Source organism: Phalacrocorax aristotelis, chromosome 8 (assembly GCF_949628215.1).
Source record: "Phalacrocorax aristotelis chromosome 8, bGulAri2.1, whole genome shotgun sequence".
Classification (NCBI taxonomy): domain Eukaryota; kingdom Metazoa; phylum Chordata; class Aves; order Suliformes; family Phalacrocoracidae; genus Phalacrocorax; species Phalacrocorax aristotelis.
The window spans coordinates 19266103-19282086 of record NC_134283.1 but is presented as its reverse complement, the minus strand read 5'-3'; positions in this window follow the sequence as shown (position 1 = coordinate 19282086).

The following is a 15984-nucleotide window of genomic DNA, read 5'->3' as shown; positions in this document are numbered from 1 at the left end:
CTACCAGGGGGAGGGAGAGCTCCTGTAATATACTGCTGTGCCACCTGTGTTGTACGGATCTTTATGGTCCTTTACTCCCCTTTCCTCCCATAGACAAATTATAAAGTCTGAAGGGCCTGTGACAGGCCTGAGCAATAACAAAATGGGCTACTGCTCAGCCTCTGCCCACGGGTGTGATCCAGAGCCCTCCCCACTCAGTGGTGGTTCCCTCCAGTCTTAGCCTCCTCCAGTGACACCAGCTCATCCCTGACCCATAGTGGGCAGCCTTCATCAACAAGAGGTCTGTAAATAATACTCTGCTCAATACAGTCTGGACAGCTCAACAGGAGCTTTGGTGTGCCCAGGGACATGGAAGTGTGGAGATCTGCCCAACTCCAGCTGTGCTCTTCCTGTTTGATGGAATCAAATGGCTGATGTTATACTCAGCATTTTCTTCATCACTGTTGTCCAGCTGTAGCACTGGGTCTGGCTCTGCTGTTCCTACACTGTTCTTCCACAGCAGGCAGACAGACAAGTGCTGTGTATGCTTCCTTGGCATGAGAATCTTCCCACAGAGCTGTCTGTGGCTGGTTCCAGCACAGGTTCAAATTCTAAAACCTGGAAGCTTGAATCGTTAAGCCTTGAAGTAGTCCTTTGCTGCTTATGGATATAGAGCATGACATCAATGACATTAAATTCCTGTCTTATCAAGATATGTGTATTTTTGTTACCTTACGCCTTTGTTGTGCTCTGGAAGAGTGACAGATTCGGTACTAGAGAAGCTATACAAATCAACTTCCTCCTGTGTCCTCTGGGTTGGGGAAATGAGGGCAAACAAGAGTCTGGTGCTTTGAAACTAGGAGGTGCTACCAAAGCATGCCATCTGACCTCTTGCACAGCTCAGGAGAGGGCTATGCCGTGTTGTGAAGGGTAGTTGGCACCAGAAGGATGAAGGAATCTTTTCTAAAAAAACCCAGTCCAAATGATAGGAACTATTGATTTGCAGTAATGAGGATCTGAACATCACACTTTTATTGTCAAAGAGACATATCTTTTAGGATCTGTTTGTTATATTTTTTTCCTTTGTGGTTCACTTAGCTTTCATTTTTATAACTACTGCATTTCAATGCAGGACGTAAAATTCCCAGTTTTTGTGGCTATGGGATTGGGTGGTGGTTGGTCAATTTTTGTAAAGAAATCTTTTCCATTTAATGAGTGAGAACTTAGTCTTGGCCAGGTGAACCTTTGCTGTGTGGGTCCAGGATTTCAACTGAATTTTTTCATTTCCATTTTGTGGTAATTCTGTGGTCACACAAATATCATTTACAGAGGAAATCTGATCTATGTTTTTCCATTGTGTGGCCCCAGTATTGTGCAACACTTCTGTTGCTCTTGTTTAAGACCATAGCACCTCTGTTCAAGTTATGGAAGCAGAAAGAAATGCTTGGGCATGCTTAGGTGTGTGCACACAGTGAAACTTCTGTGTGTAATTAAATGAGAAACACCGTATTTTCAGTTTACATCTGCATTGCAGGGTATAGGAAAAAGGGATTCCTCACTTATTGATAACTGTGAGTCCTGAGATAACTGTTGTTGTTTGGTTAAAATGGACAGAATAGCAAATCATGCTTGTTTTTCTCATCAAAAAGGATATGTTTTGCAACCTCAGCCACAGTTGTTGCCAATCACATGCATTTCCATCATAGTTCTTTCCTTTGCTTTCTGTAACTCTGCTTCTCCCAAAATCCCAGGGACTAGTATGCAAAATTTTTCTGTCTTTGAAGCTAAAGACAAACTCCTGACTATTGTCATCAGTTATAGCTTTGATATTCTGTTCAGCATCTTAAGAATAAAATCCCTGGCTAAATTCTTACCCTGTTATTAAGGACCTAAAGTCCTTAAAAGCTAACTAAAGGAAGCACGCAAATTGTGAAGCTCTTCTTTTCTTCCTTTCTTTTTTCTTTTTTTGTTAGTTTTTGGCAGTACCGCTTACTTCAATAAAGCTAGTGGCACCTTTTAAGCAAGAACAAGTTGTACAATACATGGATGTGTATCTGTCCACATAAATTTCACTTCTTTAAATTAAAAACCCAATAAATGAAAACTGTCCAGATGCACTGGTTATAAATGAAAGGCTGACTCAATGTCTGCTCTGGCTATTAATGGGCCTTTCCTACACTCCCTAATCATCTTGATTGCCTTATTGAATGAAATGTGTGACACAAACCTTGTGCTGAATCTCAGTGCTACTCAAGCAGTCTAGTTCTTTGTAGAGTAAGTCGTGATTTACTTCTGGCACCTTTTCAAATGGCAGCTTTTTATATTTGTGGTCTTCAGTTGAATCTTCCATCTATACACTTAGTTTCTCAGAGCACCAGCTATCCTTATGATGTTAATATCCCAGCAGGTGTTAATACCAGAAAAACCATGCCAAGCCCTTGATTGGCACACCATTTTGCTTATTCAACATGAAGTCAGCATACTTCCCTCAAGTGGGAATTGGCTGCACAGGTTCCTACTTCTGTAGCTTTTTCAGAAAAGGATCTGCATGTTTATAACCAAAATGTTAATTATCTCTACTTAATAAAAGGTTTATTGGAGATCATCCCAGTTTTTAATCATCCCAAAGTTATTTGGGTAGCCCATCTAAACTACCGTGTATCTAGTGAAGAAGTATTATCCTGCAGCCCTTCATACTGCATGAGCACTATGAGCTTCCTGTTGACGTTTGCAGTCTCAGGAAAAGCTGAAGTTTACAATGGAAGTGGAAAGGGAAATGCTTGAATAAGCTTTGAAAACTAAACTAATCTTCCTCCTTCAGACAGATCCTTCTGGGCATGACTAGAAAGACATGGAGTACAATGGTAAGGAAGTCTACTAAACTTAAACTTCTCATGTTCTCATAGGTGTTACTGGCTATGTACACATTTAGTGGAACTCATTCATGCTTCTTAAAAAATGAGAATGTTAACTAGTAGTTAACTACATTGTTAATAACTTGTCTCTAGAATTCTGTTTCGGTTTGGTTTGATTTGGTTTTAGGGACAACATTGTGCAAATTTAATCCATATTGATGAAGCAGATTTTTCTGAATGTTGTTCCTTTAGTAGGCTAAACAGTTAATGCTTTAAAATTGTAAACTTTGTCTATATGCTTTCAGTATTTTTGAGTCTGTGCTTGTCCTTATTCTTTCATTTTAGATCTTACTGAAGAAGAAGGTAACTGCTCTTGCGGATGCAAAATAATAACTATTTGGCTTGGCTTTCCATCATAGTTCTTCTGCTTCTGTATCACCATTTCCACACAGTGCACATCTGATCAGCCCATGAGGTACTAACATAAAGAACTCTCATAGCTTATCTGCTATTCTGAAGAGGATAATCTATAAGAATGGTTTTTCTTATCAACAGTGTTCCCATTTCAAAAGATCAACACATTTTGTAATGGAATGAACCATAACATTTGGGTGAGAGGATGTGTTGCACATGGGGGTGCCAGTCAGGAATTGGGCTTTGTACATACCTGTCATTCTTCAGGAGGCTGCAGTGTAAGCAAAGCATGGAGAGAGGAAAATAAAGGACCTTGGGGGACACTGGTGAGCCATGCAGAGGGATTTGAGAAATTATATGAGAGACAGAAGGTTAAGAGGGAAAAAACAACACCAAAACCAAAAACGACATAAGAGGAGAAAAAGAGAACTAGGGAAGGGGAAGACAGGGAAAAGGAAAGTAAGACCCAAAATGAAAATAATGGAAGGAGCAGCCTGTGCACCACAAACGGAGAAAAATAACATTGAGAAAAGCTGTATTGGCTGAAGATGTCTATGATATACATAGAGCATACATGAAGCATTTGTATTCTTCTTAAGTATTCTGTGTAGATTTCTGATCTGCTCCTGTAAATGCTTTCAAATGTTAAATTCATTTTATGCAGCTGGATGAAAAAGGGATTTTATTTTGATAGATACTTTTTTTTCTTTCCTAATATTGCAATATACACAGAAAAAGAATAGGATGTGTATTAGTTCAACAGGAACTCAGGATGACTTGTTCTATGTGAACAAGGGTGTTAGGTATTGTGAACTACGAAAAAATTTCAGTGTTAGACAAGAAGAGTTAAATGCATCACTTTTAGCAATCTTCCAAATTAAACAGCCAAGTTTTGCTCTTCCCTCTATCAATATGACATCACTTTGTTTGTACTGAAAAAACTATTTTAGAGGTACATCTTGAGTTGGAACAGGTTGTTCAGTGTGGAAAGAATTAATAAAACATTCTTAGAAGTTTTCATTTTTGCCTCACTAAAAAGAAGTCAAAACAAACATTTTCAGACCTATAAACCATATACTTTAAACATTGCTCACAGTGTTGCATTTTTGGTGTGTTTTTTTTTTTTGTTTGTGGGTTGTTTTTTTTTCTAAAAGCACAAAACCATTAATCAGATACATTAGTACACAAGGGAAAAAATGTATCAGGAAGAAGCTATACGTCTGTACAGGAGAGTTGTCTACATTCTGTGTTTATTCCAGTGATGAAGTTCAGCCTTCTGTCACTCAGCACTTCAGCATTTTTTACGTAAGCTTAGTTTTGCAGTTCCTTGAAAAAAAGAAGTTAACAATCACAGTTACTTGAGGATTACATGGATTACATTCTCATTTTGTTTCCTCCTGATAGGACATTTCTGGTCCCTGTTCTGCCAAAACCTGAGTGCCCCTGAATGCTGCCTGTTTGTGTTGGGGTGGGGAGAGCCATCCATCCAGACCCACCTGCCACCGCACCACTTTAATAAGGTAAATTGCTATAATAAGGTTAAAGCATAAAGCACCAAGCAAAGTGCTCCTGTAGCTGGAGCTTTAAGTGGCATCTTAATACCTTTAGGAAGCAGGCAGACCTGGCTCCACACATGTGAGTTATAAAGGGCTCTGTCTGTGAGGATGATGCCATGATGGCTGGTAACGGTAGCCAGGAAGGCAGTGAAGTCACTTCTAAAAGTATTTCGTTGCAGCACAGAGCTTCCGGGCGTGATGTCAGGCAGCTCTCGCAAACCCTGACTGCTCCACAGCAGCTATGGTTATTCTTAAAGGCACTTCCCATTCCTTAGGAAAAGCTACTGTGGGAGGCTTAGTTGGCTTTTATCTTTAGAAGTGAGCATTTAAATGTTAGACTGATTTGTAGCTCATTCGCAGCTCAGCTGCAGCCCTGCCAGCTGTGCTGGGATCAGTGACAAGCCTTTCTTCCACCTCCAAAGCACACTTGCAGACAGATCCAGGGCCTAGAAGCGCATTGCCCCAGAGACAACTCAGCTTTTTCACAAGCATGTAGCTGCCTGGGGGAGTTTTCCAGAACAAGTAGCATATTAGACATTCCCTAGCAAAGAGAGACCTTACACATGTGTAGGAACTTTGCTGGCTTGACAAGCATTGGATTGGCATTGCTGAGGACCACTCTGTTGTGTTTGGAGATGGAGAGGGGCTGGTGACCATGAAGTTACGTATTGCCCCAGCAGGGCCATGTAGCTTAGAGGCAGAGGTGTGAGCTGCCCAACCAGGCGGCAGAAGGGGATGAGAGGAAAAACCTCTATCCCCTCAAGGGATGTTGATTCAGAATGGTAGGAGCAATATATATTTAACCAAAGCATCTTTTCTCTTGTTTGGATGGCCACCCAGGACCCTGGGACAGCATTCTTGCAGGACTTAGCAGAACAGCTGAATTAGAGACAGCCTCTCTTGGTGTTGGACCACAAGGAAAAAAAGTTCCTTTGTGGGTGGAGATCAGAAAATTAGTTAATGAGACTGAGGTAGGAGTTAGTAATAACTACACTGGGAGGCATCTGGCTGTGCAGCTTAGCAGTCGTTTGGCAGTATGGAGCCTTGTTCCCACAGAGAAGCCTGTTGTCGTCTTCATTCTTGTCCCACCCATCTCTTCTGGTTTTGGAGAATGAGGCTGAGAATGTGTTTGCCCTCCCAGATTTGGAAAGTTGGTCTGTCCATTCTTGTAGTCTAATGGATAACAAATACACTTACTCAGAAGCTGAGCAGCCTCCCCTTTTCAAGCCCCATTGGCAGCCACAGTTAGGCTGGTTGCAGCCTGTGTTTTGGAGAAGCGTGTGGTGGCAGCTGGGCAAGCCCTGGGGTAGCAGTTCCAGGCACAGGCCTCCCTGAGGTTTGGCATCTTGGCTGGAAGAGGGCAGGAAAAAGCAATGGGTCTGTCCCTGACCTGGCAGTGGGATAAACCACCACCCTGTCAGTTTTACTTCATTGCAAAAATAAATAAATCTTACTTTCATAGTCACATGTGCATATGGGGCTCCCCATCTGAGGGACAGAAATGAAATAGCACCTCTGTCTCTTGGCACAATCCATTTAGCCTGTACAGTAAACAAGGATATATTTAAGAGAAGAATATATCTCTTAATTTTGCCAAGCATTTTCTTTTAGTTCAGAAGATTTACCCTTGTTTACACCACCGTTACCTTTAGTTCATCTTATAGGCACGAAAGACGCTTCTTTTCAATCCCATTCCTCTTTTAAGATCAAGAAAGTGTGAAGGAGTAAAAATAACCAATCACTCACTGTTAACATGAGCTGCTGAAGTGATTATATTAGTTCATGATAACTGTCCAGATGCTCTAAGCACTGGGATCTCACTGCCAGCTGGGAGATTCCCATAGCAAGCGTCAGTAATAGATAGTGTGAGAAAAAGAAACATGATCAGGGCTCTTCTTAAAGAGAGTAAAATATACACCCAGCAGGGATGAGAATATCCTAGAAACAAACAGCAGGGAGCTGAAACAAGGAAGAAACAGTGCAGGAAATGGAGCTACAGTTCTGATTTCATCAGATTAGCAGAAGCCAAACGGGAGAAACCAGAGGATTTCTGTGAAACCAGGAGCGCGCTGTGTTAGATTCAACCTTGACCAGTAAACCCAGTTTTCACACTGGATGTGTGTGAAAGAGCAGAAGAGGCATAGAAATTATGAGTGAGGTGTTAGTTCATCATGAAATAGTTGGTTTCTTTCTTATTTAATTTTTCTTTTCTGAACTTTCATCTTTTTTTCATCTTCAGGTCAGTTTTTTAGACTAAGGAGATGCTCTTTAGAACTGAAGCTGAAAAAAAAATGTTGCTTGCTAAACTGACCCAGTTTCATTAATACTTTTGGTCTTTCCTAAGCAATGTTTCTGAACAATTTTTTTACTGAAACATAGCTCTGGCAGCTCTGTATTGTCTTGTAGTGACACTTTTTGGCTTTTACTAATTATTGCAATTCAAGTGCAACAAATATAGAACTAACTAAATGAGCCTTTAAAAGTATATTACTCTTAATTAAATGGAAAGTTTGAAGACACTGGTTGAACTGGGTGAGGTTCACCAAGGGCAATAAATATATCTACTCAGTGTTTTAAGCAAATTTTAACTCTGTATCTAACAAAATTAATTTGATTTTCAAAATGACGAGCGGGGGTGGAAGTAATGGGAGTGTAAACTCATTGAGTGATCCTGTAAGAGCCTTGAATTGGCAGGTGGAGTGCAGCAAATTGTGAGATGGAAAGGAAAGGGAGATTTCTCATTATGGTGCCATGTTAACCTGAACTGATTAAAGTGTGAGGCCTTGTAGAAGCTGATTTTTTGTTTCTGCAGAAATCAGGGCTTGTAAGCAAAACTAGGAGAAGGAATCAAAATAACAGAGGACTCTTAGCCCTACTGTGTTGTGGGTCTTAGGACCCTGGCAAAGTAAATCTTCCTGAATAAAAGATGGAAATTGGCCCTTAGTATGTTTAATTAAAGAGGAGATTGAGATTTATTTAAATATAATTTAAAGTGATTTAATGAAAACCAATATTTGAATATAAGGTTTAATTTCCCTGAAAATAAATCATGGCTAAGGATCAGAAACTTTACATGTAAACCCAGTGATTTGGAGACCCCTGCATGGAAGAGGAGCTCAGATGCACTGCATCTGTCGCAGCCCTCAAAGGACCGGCCCTGGTGGCTGGTAAGCTGGATGTGCATGCTGGATGCGTACACTGCTGCATCTGCTGAGCTGTACAAGAGTGGAACAATATTACAGGCTGTGTAATAGCAAGCAAGGCTTCCATTTTTCCTGAAATAATGAGGAATCTGTGACATACAGTTGATCGCTGATTAGGGGATATGATTAACACTATTGACTTGAGGAAGCATTTGAGTTAAGAATGGTTACTTAAAATTGGTTACTTTTCCTCCCCATTTTCATTTTATGCTTTTAATTCTTCATTTTAGAGTACCTTTTTTTCTGGCCTCCAACTTTCATAAGACATGACTAGAAGAAATATATAAAATCTATAACATCATTTTAGCATGCATTTTAGTCGAATTTTGGATAAACTTAATGGGAATTTTCACAAGAAATGTTCTGAAACATTTTTGCCACAAGATATATTTAAGAAAAATATTCAATACTTTAAAAAAATGAGTATGTTATTTATTGTACTTTATAGACCTAACGGACACAATTTTCACACAGGTGGCTTTTGTGGGTTGAAGATGGGTTCTGCTGGCTGTGCTGGGCTCCAGGGTCAGGACTAGGCAAATTCCCTTGGGCTGTCTTCAGTCTGCTGCTGTTACAAAACTTTGAGAATCCTCGTTATTAGCACCTCTGTGAATGTTTTAGGAAATGTGGTCATTGCTTCAGAATAAAGATGAGGAAGGCAATTCTTTTTCCAACAGCTTCACTGAACAGTAGGGTATCATAGTCACTTACAGATAGTGAACTCAGTTAAATAAACGGAAGACTGTGTCCACGTGCCACTGCAGCGTAGAAGACACCTATGCTATCTTTTCTTCTTTCAGAAAAAGCAGGATAAGTTAACCAAGCAGGGAGTTAGCCAGGACAGTTGTGCTATCAGCACTCTCCAGTTTCTGGTGCCTGAGCAAGCTGGCTTGGATACCTCTGTGCAGCACCGCACTGTGTTGTGTGCATGCATCTCTGCAGTCATAATCTGAATTAAGCTACAGTTCCTGCATCCACTCTAGACTCATAACTTCCCAAATGTCTTATTTGTCTCCTATCTTGTTTTACCCATTGATATGAAATGTTCCTTCAGTTAAAAAGTGCAATGGAAAGCCAAGTCACCTGTAGCATAGGTATTGAGTTTCTGACCTAGAACAGCATATAAGGAAGGAAAGCCTTTAAAGTCTGCTGTACTTAAGGGAGCAGGTGCCTGTCGGTTTTTAGCCATCAAATAGCTACTTTTATCCTGAAAATACTCACATGTAAATGAGGGAGCACTAGCATAAACACAAGAAAATATTTTGTGTGGTAATATGAGTATTTCAAATGAAACCTGCAGTGCGTAATTCTTCACCAAGCGGAAGCTGGGGTAGAACTTTCTGCTTTTCATAAAAGTGAAACTAGTTCATGTCTTTTCTTTCTTTTGTGGTGTTGCCAATTATTCAGTGCTCCATAAGCCCCACGTCCTAAATTTCTTGATACATGTCTAAACATTGTTTGTATTAGCTGTACCCTAATTAATCCTTTTGTGGCACATGTTGAATTTGCCCAGCATGCTTTTCATTGTCATTAATGGATGCAGCAAATCTGCTGATGCCAAAGAGGTAATGTGTATTTTAACAGCATCAGCACTTGCTCTCCCTTTATAATTGCTGATCCTCCTGCACTTAATAATACATTACTAAGTTAAGGTTATACACAGCTCAGGCAGTGCTAACTATCAGGGTGTGTGGTTATTCTATAATAACCACATTTTAGGGTGTGTTTCAATTTTACAGGGCAGTCATTTACTTCAAATTACTTTGTCTTTCTTAAAGTCATTGTGTAATTCCTTTATTAAAGGAAAAGAAAAAAATATAATTTGATTTTTAAAGATGCATTAAATAACACTAATTATAATGCTTAGCTCTTAACACGTTTTTCATCCTCAGTGCTTTTATAGCCATTTTGCTAGTTAATTTTTACAGCATCCTTGTGGTGATCAACTAGCTGTACTTCTGCCTGAAAGTTAGGAATGGTGAGGCGGGGAAGTCAAGTGGTTTGCCCATGATTACTGTGATTTGCCCAGGAGCTGATTTTAGAGCCAATACTAGTATTTGTTTGTTTCTGACTGCTGGGTCATGCACTCACAAATCTTTCTTTCTCCCAAACCATATTAATATCCTCAAGAATTATTTCATCTTTAAAGCAGATAAGAACAGACCCTTAAAATGGCACAAGTCATCTCTGTAATCAACAGAATCCTGTCTGTGTGAAGGAAGATTTACTTCTAAACAGCTCCACTTGAAAACTAAAATTTCTGTACACCACTGGTTTTTGGAGGCAGCAAAAATTCATGGATGTGTCCATGAGTTCTTTTCTTGAAGATTCATGAACTAATTAGTGGTTGTGAGGCAGTAATCCATGTTTCTGTTGCCTCCTTTAAGGCCTTTTCAAGGTTCAATCTAACTACTAGCTCTTGGCCTGTGATTAAATATCTGAGCTGCCTTTAGTCCCAAGAGCATTCAGTGAAGTAAAAAGAAATGTCTTCAGCTGCTGGCTTCTAACGGGCTAGGTATGAAGGAAGAGAAGATGTTTCCTCTGTCATTTGTAGATGCACCATCCTTAATGGAGGAGGGAAAGGAGAGATAGCAAAGAGAAATGACTGAAATGGGAGCAGCTAGATGCTGAGGATTTCTGAAAGAGCAGGCCGTCATATTTAGGCAAACATACAGAGTAGAAAGCCTTTTTAAAATCCCTTTACCCAGACAACAACTTGAAGAAAAATTTTACTGGAACAGTTTTATCAATATTGTCCATTTTCTTGGAGTGCTGATAATACTGGGATACATTAATATGTGTGTGTGTAGATATATATATCTGTAGTATTACATTCCAACAGCATAATATAATATAATATAATATAATATAATATAATATAATATAATATAATATAATATAATATAATATAATATAATATAATATAATATAATATAATATAATATAATATAATATAATATAATATAATATAATATAATATATCATGTGTTTTTATAAGACTCAATTTCCGTTTGTTAAAAAAATCAATCTGAAAATGTGTCTTGAATATGCAAGAGCTTAACAAAGCTGGAAGGCAAGATAGAACTACTCACAACTTTTAAATGCTTGTGTTTGACAGTGTTGTGGATATATTTATTTTTCTGAATGTGGACTGGATAATATTATATCCATATTTATCACAGCTGGATCATTTTCAGCTGCTGAATCTTTCCTGTTTGTTGACTGTAACTTTGGTTCCATCACTGAGTGCATTGAAACTGAATCCTCCTGTTTCCCCAAATTTTAAAGTAAATTACTCTTAAGCTTCTAGCACAGTTATCTTTGACTTAGTTATGTTAACACTGGAAATACTAAATAATCATTTAAAAGGAAAAGGTGACTCTTGTAATTTTCCCAAAGGTCCTAATTCTCCCATGGGATCATGTTGCAACACTTAGCAAACATGCTGTAGTTGGCTTCAGAGGAGCTTCTGCAGGAGCGAGGGCTGAGACAAGCCTCCTTCAGGAGCACAGCCTTAAAAATATGGGGATTTGCTACTGACTGGGGTTTTTTGTAGGGCTTTGTCACTAATGGTAGCTCAAGACAATACAAGCTTCAAGGGCTTTACAGTAAGACAAAATGAAAACCATAAAATATTCCTGGCATTGACGTGCTGAAACGCTGTGCTTTGTTTATTTGCCATAAACAAGAAGAGATATTTACTTAATACCACCATCTCAAAGGCTGATGCTGTTTCCTTGGGAGTTGAAATAGAGCCTCACCAGAGGCTACCTTGTTGAAATCTTCTCAGCCAACCTTTCTTTAAAACCACTACCCACTGTAGCTCAGTTTCTGGCCTACCCTACAAAATTGCAGTCCCTGGTAATGTTAAAAGGATGATTCATACACCTGGAGAAGGAATTGAATATTCAAGTCACTTCTCAGGCTGGCAGGTTTCAATTATATACAGGAAGTTTTTATTCATATGTAGTGTAACTGAATCACCACTTCTTTATTGATAATTCATTATATGTTGCTACTATCACTCTGCAGCTCTGAAATGCTTTTTGCTATAATGATTTTATACCTTACTAGTATAATGGTCTTCTGACTGTGTCAATCAGCACTACTTGCGTGTACAATAATATTATTCTGCGATCTGTCTTGGGAGAATGCTTAAAAGCTTTCTCTCATTTTCTCCATTTAGCTCATGTATTATCTGAGTTTTTACATTAAATGGCCATACTTAATATCCCATGACATGTCACCTATTTTCTAGGGAGGATACTGATACAGTACTTGCCAATTCCGGAATCTATACTAATCAAATTACACCTGCCCATTTCAGCCAAGAGCAGTTAGTTCAGTGCATCAGCATTTAATCTATAGGAAGAACTTATGAGAAGGAACAATAGCAATGTGAACTGTAGTTGGCTAAATGTGGGCATGGTTGTTGCAATTTGTTTTGTGAAGAGGGATTAGAAGATATTGAAGTCAGGCTGAGGTACTGGGGTCAATTTATATACAGATTTATTGCCAGAACTCAGCGTACACTGGTAGCACATTTATAAAGACAAGGCCTAATCCAGCAAATATTTATGCTATTTCTGATATGCACTTTGTGGTAGGTACTTCTGCTGAATGAGATTTCTTGGCTGTAAAGTTAAATGTGTGTGCAAAAGTAACAAACTCGGTCGGACTTTACAGAGGGTTCAGTCCCAGTGCAGATAACAATCAGTTTTGCATTGAAAGACTGCCTGGAAGTCCCAAATAGTTTCTCTAAGCCCCTTCCACAGTCAGGGTAATGTGCTGGAATTTTTAAGACTTGAAATGCAAGCTGCTGAACACGAAATCCTGCATTGGAAGGCATTTAGTCTGTTTGACATAGACATTTTCCCTAAAAATACTGGAAACACTTAATTATAGAATCGTAGAATCATTAAGGTTGGAAAAGACCCTTAAGACCATCGATTCCAACGGCTGACACTTGTTGTTTGATTCAGTCAATCCCATGGTGTAACTAACTTCTATGTTAAAGAATAAAAGATTATTTACCAAACAGTTCTGAAAATTTAACGTTTCAAGCGTGGCAGGTGTCCATTTACATTAACGTTTGCTTATAATATAATCCTATCTACTCTACATATGAGAACTTCAGGCAACGTTAATGCAGCAAGCGTGCAGTCTCCAAGTACATACAGAATTAATTTGCTCAGCTACACAAGAAGAATGGCAAGGTGGAAAAGCAGTAGTTTAATTAGGCCACAGTCTTATTTACTAATAGGACAATAAATTGTATGGTTCACATTGTCATTCTTTCCTCAGTCTATTTTTAAGCCAGCTTTCCTTAGGAATTGGATAGTCCTGTGTGGGCACTTGCAGCTCTAAATGGAGGAGACTTTCAGTTGTAGAGCTCATACAAAGGTGCAAGAGAAAATCCTAAACACTCAAGCAAGGATATAAGTATTTTTGTGACTTGTGAATGGGATTATGCATAATAATATATAGGTATATGGCTTCTCTTGCTTTTTCTGACAAAACGGCACTCCCTTGGGCTTCTTTTAAGTCCTGCCTGCACCAGCACACCGGCAAAAATCGTGAGGATTTTCCTGTACTAGTGTACATTTGGCAGGAAAAAAATCCATAAGCAAACTGTGTAGTTACATGTTTAAAAATTGAGAAATTATCATAGAAACCTCTCATGATGTGTTTTCTTTTGCCATTGTTTCCTCAGCTGTGTTAACCTGCCAGCCTTGCTTTTGTAGCTCCACGCGGGCTTTCAGAAGCTCTCAGCACACAGGGCTGCCTGGGTGACATAGGCAGTGTCACATCACAGGTCCATACTCTGTCCTACTCTGGGTTTCTGTTTTTACCTGAGCACAAAATTCAACCTAAATGGTTTTTATTGCCTCCAGCAATAGCAGTGACAACACCGAATAGAGGCAGCACGTCTCAGTGTCATGGTGTTTTGCAGAGGCAAGCAAGCAGTGTTACCAGGAACAGGAGTAAATGATTTATACAGCCTCTGAAGGTTGTAGCAGCAGTGAGATCAAAGTGTAAAGTTTAGTGGACATGGGCAGATACTCATGATGGGTGCCCCAGTTCCATCTGTAGTGTTCAGACCTCCTGTAGGCCACCGCAGGCCTTTTACCCCATGCCTGAAGGCGGCAGGACATGCGACCACCCTCCTCCTAGTGCTTCACTCTAATCCTTGCAGCACGTTGTCTCCCAGAAATACAGCAAGTGTCTTTTGCTTCTAAAGTACACTGTAATTATTCATTTTATGATTTTGTTGTAACACACAGTATCTTTGTGGTATTAGTATGCTAATAACCCAAAGAGGAAATAATGCTTACTTATAGACAAGTTAAACGTGAAAATGTAAAATAAAGGGATAAGGGACCCTGGGCAGAAAGTTCTTAGGAAAAAAATTATTGGTTTTCTTTGAATGTGTTTGTTTTGTCATTTGATAGAAATAAACAGTTACTATGGCAACTGTCATATCACAGGCAAAACACGGAGCAAGGAAGATACAGTATACTTACCGATTAGTGGAGTGAGTTTTAGTATTTTTAAAGAGATATTTTGCCTGCTGATGCAATGATATGTCTTAACTTGGCCTTCAAGGAAAGTAAGAGTTTGCTTCTGTATGTCCTCTTGGCAAGTTGCATTAGCTATTGCTTCTTGATATTGCACTGCACTTTCTGGTGCCTCCTCTTTGAAGGTTCTCACTGTTCTTTGGGCAGCCAGCAGCTCACAGGAACCATCATGGGGAAGCCACCACATCCATGGGGACAGTGTCCCAGGCCTGGCAGCCGCAGCTCACCAGAAGGTGGGGAGGAATAATAATTTACACTCTTATGACACCCAAGATGCTCAAAGTGCATTACCTGCAACAGTCTGATGAGGTAGGTAAGCATTATTACCCTAGGATTTTGTTTTTAAAACTATCTTTAATACATGAGGCAGCTGAAGGGTTTAAGTGTTTTCAAGGTCAGGGAGAAGTGGAAGTAAAAAGTACCTGGTTTCCAGCCCTGCGTCCTAGCCACTATTCAGCTCTCAGTTTTTGTTTGCTGAAGTCCTCTCATTTCGGCTTTTTTTTTTTTAATTATAAGAATATTGTTAGTATGGTCTTGAAAAAGCAAAATGCTGTAGTGCGCCATGAGTTGTGTCCTTTTTATTTTACTTTTTTTCAAAGGGCTTGGAAACACAGAAGCACAGCAGCTCTCATCCATATACAGTTTATAATCATATGTATGCCACATTTTCAAGGTATGGGGTTTTCTTCCCTCTTTTTAAATTTCCTTTCAGGAAGACGGGGGCATTTTGGTTGCTCTGCAAGCAAGTCTGTATATATGTAAAATTATCCTTATACTGCAGGGTGATTCAGAGTGTCATGTTTAATCTGTGTATTCATGTATTAATTCACATCTACTTTAAATATTTTTACAAATATATTTATTTTTATATATTTTATACAAATGCACACGTACAAGTATATTATTTCCATCACTGGCTATAGTATATAAAACTATTGATTGTACTCTTTTTCTTCCCTTTAAAGAGCATTAGCACCAGTGAATTTTATCTGTTTATTTATGTCATCTCTGCAAGAGGCAACCTTGACCAATATAATTTTTACTCTAGCACCACATTTACAGCAGGTTGTGTTTTGAAGCTGACGTACTCCCCCTCCCTAAAGAAGCAGCATAGTGCTGCAATTTGTCTTTTTAACTAAGCTATGTGTGGGTAAAAAAAAAAAAAAAATTGTTGTCCTTGTCACCTGCCATTTTTCTAGCCAACTTGACACCCCCAGGCTTCCCAACAGCTCTTTCCAGCAGGAGCTGTCTCGGAGCTCTTAGCATCACCAAATAATTGAGGTTGTCACATCTCTTGTTCATTGTTTTTTCCAGGCCTGGAAAAAATGCAAATATTTCATTGTAGTCATTAATTTTCCCATCCTTTTCTTCAAGCATCTCATTGGTTTGATCTGATGAA